This window comes from Leucoraja erinacea, chromosome 13 (assembly GCF_028641065.1).
Source record: "Leucoraja erinacea ecotype New England chromosome 13, Leri_hhj_1, whole genome shotgun sequence".
Classification (NCBI taxonomy): domain Eukaryota; kingdom Metazoa; phylum Chordata; class Chondrichthyes; order Rajiformes; family Rajidae; genus Leucoraja; species Leucoraja erinaceus.
In genome coordinates this window covers 44406415-44412414 of record NC_073389.1, presented here as the reverse complement: position 1 = coordinate 44412414, position 6000 = coordinate 44406415, and the positions used below count along the sequence as shown (strand labels likewise).

Here is a 6000-nt window from a genome sequence, read left to right as displayed (position 1 = left end):
AATGATGTATGTCACCTATTCAGACTTTGTTTGTCTCCTCTGTGTCTGCAATAAATAAGATCAGGGTCTTTATTTGAACACTTGTGACGCAGGGAAGTAACAGGAGAGGAACTCGCTGTAAGAGCGGATTAAGACAATACTAGGCAGATGGAAGCATTAAGTCAACTCTGTGAAATTTTAGACAGAATTTTATCATTTGTTAATACCTAGCAGATGCACTACTTCAAAAACAAACCTTGGTGTGCGATCTAACAAAAGAATCCTCTCGTATGAGTCATTCCGATCCACAATTGTTTACATTATACCTGGCAATTACTAAGTTATCAGTTCATTTTTTATATTCATTAAAATAGATCACTGATAGACCATTCTTGTTTTCAATTATTTTCTGTGGGATCAGATACAGGTTAAGCAGCAAAACAAGCTTCTTTCCATATCTTTTTAACAAGCCACCCAAACCACAGCTGTGGAAGAGCTTTTCATCTCATGCCAACCTGGCATCTGTAGTCATAACATACTTAGTCTTGGCCCTCTCTGAAAATAAAGTACAACAGAATTGAATGAGCTCTTCAGAAGCAGCTTTGAGTTGACCCTGGGTCGTTCCAGATAGTGCATTGCTATGGATTCAGATTGAGTAGCAGGCATTAAAGCTGTGGCTCCTACACAGAATCGGAGCCTCCCTCACTTTTGCAGACAATGGCAGTTTGAGTTCAGTCTATCCGAGACACTTGAACACATAAACAGAGGGTCCCAGAATCATAATCGTAAGAAAGAACGCTCACTGCTGCAATTTGTATCTGTTAATAAATTATCCAAATATTGATTTTGTTTGTGACTAAAAAGATCAGTATTATGAATGAAATCTGGAAACTGCTGGATTGTTATAAAAGCTCATCTGGCTCTGCAAGTCAAGGAAAACTACTGTCATTACTTGATCTGGTCTGCATGTGGTTCCAAAATGCATACCAATGTGATAGTCTCTTAACTGCCCTCTGATCTGGTCAAAGAGGCAGCTCACCACCATCTTCTCAAGGTAATTTGAGATGCATGGGAGTGTGTTTGTGTGGGGTTAGATTCATGATCAGATCAGATAGAGTGAAATGCTCGCAGTGTCTGATCTCGTGCCAGCACTCTAAACTTAGAATATAACCACAACCATTCTGGAAACTTCAGCAATTTGTTCATGGAAGAAATTAAATGATTTTCTGGAGAGAACAATGCTTTTGTACTAGAATCCATATGTTGAGTTCCACTCATCCATTTTGTACCTTTGCAAATGGTCTGCATTTCATTAACTTTGCACATGTGTTTGCCTCTACAGCAACACCCACGCCTTCGAAATGAATGAAAGAAATAACAGGGCTGAATTAAAACCCAAATTAAATTAAATAAATTCACAAGGGATATCTGGAGGTGCTGACTGATCTAATTGAAAGAGAATTAACCCAGAGAGGTTCACACTGGAAGCTGGAGGACTTGTGTGACTGTTTCAAATAAAAATATAACATTTTATTTAATAACATTTCTGGTATCTGGCATCTAAGTTGGATGATTAGTAGCCATTAATGATGGAGAACCAGTTTGTTCAGGATATATAAAAAAAACAAGGAGGTCATTTTTAATTACTTGATCGTAAAATTGTATTGAACCCAATTCTAAATCAATGTGATGATTCAAATGTCTGCTACCATGAAGCCTGGATATGCCACAACTTTGGAGTTGTTTAATTATTTCTGTGTTTGTGGGCATTGATTACATAATTTATGCTTAGTAGTCTAGATGTGCCATATATTTTGGCTGATTCAGATGATTCAGATGGGGAATTTCCTTCAGTATTGTTACCCTTTGTACTCTCTTGAATGATAAATAACTGCATGTACAATGGTCATAGAGTCATACAGCGTGGAAACAGATCCTTCAGCCCAATTTGCCCACACCGGCCAACATGTCGCAGCTACACTGGTCCCACCTGCCCGGTCCATATCCCTCCAAACCTGTCCTATCCATATACTTGTCTAACTGTTTCTTAAACATTTGGATAACCTCAGCTTCCACGACTTCCTCTGGCAGCTTGTTCCATACACCCACCAGCCTTTGTGTGAAAAATTTACCCCTCAGATTCCTATTAAGTATTTTTCCCTTCACCTTAAACCTATGTCGGCTGGTCCTCGGTTCTACTATGGGCAAGAGACTGTGCATCTACCCGATCTATTCCCCTCATGATTTTATACATGGTCTATACTTGTTTATTAGTTGACTCATAATTGGATAGCACACATCCTCTCTTTCTCTGTACACGTAAGAATTATGTTACACTGTTTGTTTTTGAATGAAGTAATTGGAATCTGAAGTAGTACAAATTGGGTCATGCAATTTGAATATGAAGTCACCAAATCAAATTTAAACAGGAAACAGGGTATTGCCTTTGTGAAGCAGGCAGCCATTCATAGGAATAGTGGGGCTGCCTCCATTAATGCACTATAACTCTTTGATTTCAAGGTTGCTGGAGGATAATTGCAGAGGTGTGAAAAGTTTAATAAGTTCACAAGCTGCCGAAAAGGAAATTTTACTGGACAACAGTTCGAGAGTTGGTAGAAAGTTGGTTTAATGGACTTGGAGCAATATTAAATTTTAATGAGGAATGGATCACCTCAGAGATTTGCAAGTGCATTTGCTCAAAGGTCCATTTTGTGTAGCAGCTGAGAGATAAGTATATGAAGGAAAAAGCATAGCTTGAGGCTGCTGGAGATTCATGGATTGTTCTTGGTGTGTGAAAGTAACTTTGCATCCAATTGGCTTGTGGTTTCACTACTTTTTGCTTCTTGGCAGGTACACGAGATGGAGAACAGAGAAATGAGGGTAGGTAAGCAAGTTAGTGATGCTCGTAACAGTGCAATGCCTGGATTGGCGTGGTGGTTGGACCGCCCCTTTTCTGTTCACTCAGAACTCTGTCCTTTTGCACCTTGCAACTCTCAAATTAACAACATGACCAAGAGTAAAACTGCAGAAAGTAATAATTTCATTGTTCCGTTCCCGGGTGCCTGTGACAATGCGACACTCTTGACAAGTGGTGCTTCTAATACCAATCAATAACAAGTCTAATAGAAGGCATAAATAATCAGTTATTAAGCTGAGTAAGTTTCATCATTGGTATTGCTGTTTCACAAGATAGCATTACCTTGGGTCATTGGGTGCTAACCCTCACAAGTGAATCAGAAGGTCCCATGGTTTATCGATATTTGGTCAGTGTAAAAGTACATGGGAGGCCCTCAAATTGGCAGAACTGTGCACAGACTGAATGGATGAGAGTGGTGCTCCAGAGCATATTCCAGAAAGAATAAATTACGCCCCATCAACTCTCTTTGTGGGAGACTTTGTTTAAGCTGTGTGGCGTTGGGGATGATGCCGGGTTTGCCAATGAACACACCAACACTTCCAGTAGGGCAAACTCATGTGATATGTTTTATTTACAGTGGTAAGGTATCCAGGACAGTATGGGGATGCTGTCCCTGGTCATCAGGATGCACGTGTAGTGTCAGTGGTGATCTTGGACTTGTCTCGCAGCTCAGTCCTGGTCTTGAAGGAGGAACTGTGGCGTTCTCAAGCTTCTCCATGTAATTCTCCCTTGCCACTGAGAGGAGGCGTGGCGGTTTCAGGCATTTCCTGGCAGCTCAGCTTTGGGGCTTGAAGAGAAGGCGCTGCCGGTCTCTGGCCTATTCCGGCAGCTCAGTCTTTGCCTCTGTGTGTGGACTCATGGATAGGCAACATTTCAGGATTCTTGTGTTCAACGCAATATTCCAGCATTTGCAGTTCCTTGTGTAACAAAAGCTGCTAGCCTCACTAAAGAAAGGCACACAAAATATATTTTCATAGATCATTTCAGTAAGTTAAAAAGATGCAAATTTAACATGTTCATAAGTCCATTAATTCATAAGCGATAGGAGCAGAATTAGGCCATCCTGCACATCAAGTCTACTCCGCCATTCAAAAAGGATCTTTATTTTCCTTTCAACCCCATTAACATAGACATAGACATAGAAAATAGGTGCAGGAGGAGGCCATTTGGCCCTTCGAGCCAGCACCGCCATGCATTGTGATCATGGCTGATCGTCCCCTATCAATAACCCGTGCCTGCCTTCTCCCCATATCCCTTGACTCCACTAGCCCCTAGAGCTCTATCTAACTCTCACTTAAATCCATCCAGTGACTTGGCCTCCACTGCCTAGTCGTTTCAATCTTTCCTCATTCTCCTGTCTTCTCCCCATAACCCCTGACACCTGTACTAATCAAGAAACAATCAATCTCTGCCTTTAAAATATCTATTGACTTGTCCTCCACAGCCTTGCCCTAAGTTCTAATGTTCTAAGGTCTAAAGCAAATATTATAAATGAGGTAGAAACTAGCAACTTCAGATGCTGGTTTACAAAAAAGGACATGAAGTGCTGGAGGAACTTAGCAGGACAGACAGCATCTCTGGAGAACATGGATGTGTTGATTCTGCAAACAGACTAGGAGTGTGGAAACTATATGTAACAATGTTAGATAGCAAGTGTATTGCCATCCAGCCATTGGCACTAGTCCATAACCAAGTACAGGGAATCAATGTACAACAGTGTTAAAGTCAGGCACTCTCATTTCTTTAAACGAAAGCCGCATTTGCTGTTAATGATGTTATACCTGGAGGCGTTGGGCATGCGGCTTCCACCGGCTTCTCCTTACACCCGAACGGAATCATTACAGAGAGCTGGCTCAGAAATGATGGTGTCTCCTGTTTCATCCTGTTTTCAATAAAAAAGAATTGAGCGACTTCCAACATGCAAGTAGGATATACTGGCAGAGCTTATGCTTCTGATTATCAAACAAACAGATTTTGTCACATTTTAACTCCTGTGCCATGAAGGCACGATTTAAAGGAAGATTTCAGAATTTCTCCCGTCTTGAATCAAGGATTATCATCAGTTATCATTATGACAACGAGAAGTGGGGAAGAATCCATCATAAAGTAAGGGGATAGATGAGGTAAATCAGGAAGTATTCATCAAGCAACGCGAATGTGAAAGGCCTGGATAGAATGGCTATGGAGAGGGTGTTTCCATTAATAGGAGAGTCTAGGCCATAGCCTCAGAATAAAAGGATGTACCTTTGGAAAGGAGATGAGGAGGAATTAATTTTGTCAGAGGGTTGTGAACCTGTGGAATTCATTGCCACAGACAGCTGTGGAGGCCAAGTCAATTAATGTTTTTAAGGCAGAGATTGACAGATTCTTGATTAGTACAGGTGTCAGAGGTAGCTCTTGAAGCGGGGCAAGTTAGAGTTAGTATAGGGTTAGGCATTTTCCTCTCAAGATGCCTTAGCCTTCCCCCAGCCTGGCACTGCCCCAGTCCCACTATGGCCATGACCCCCACTCTGCACACTGGCAGTCAGTGGGGTTCAGTAAACGGGGCAACCCAGATGAACTGCCCTCACCCATTAATTAGTCTGGTTCAGGAGCCGGACCGCTGCAGTAGTCTCATTCAAAATGCACACTCAAAATTATATTGATTATATTATTTTTATATAATATAATTATACATAATTATATATGATTACAGTCATATTCCCAAGTCATATATTTATATATGATTATACCATATTTTATTATCTATTATTATATAAAACTCTCGTGCCATCCGACCAACTGCCGTCCGGCTGCCTTTCTGCCTTTTGATTCGTTGATGGCTGCTCCTTCCTATCAGCTTCCAACACACTTCGAAACAAAGTTGCAAGACAGGAACACTCTGAACTTTTCACTGCTGCAGCAGGCAGGGGAGGTGCAATTGGATTTTTTTTTAAATCCACTGCTGAGGGAGGCAGGGGAGTGCTGGAATCTTACATTTTGGAACGGCCTCAGTTCCATTGGCTGAGACGGGTGCATGGTGGAATATTGGGGTGGGGGATCACACCATTGGGGGAGCAAACCCAACGGGTCTGCACTTGGTCTAGTATAATAATATATAGTTT

General features: G+C 41.4%; 1 long non-coding RNA gene across 1 annotated transcript in view; it reads right to left on the bottom strand.

The window, feature by feature from the left end:
- Positions 1-2645: 2645 nt before the first annotated feature.
- Positions 2646-6000, bottom strand: part of LOC129702975 (uncharacterized) — a 34566-nt gene continuing 31211 nt past the window's right edge. Inside the window, exons 2-3 of the long non-coding RNA XR_008724483.1 lie at positions 4678-4778; positions 2646-3840 (exon numbers count right to left, since the gene is read on the bottom strand). This is a non-coding gene — a long non-coding RNA (uncharacterized LOC129702975). The remainder of the gene's footprint in view (positions 3841-4677; positions 4779-6000) is intronic.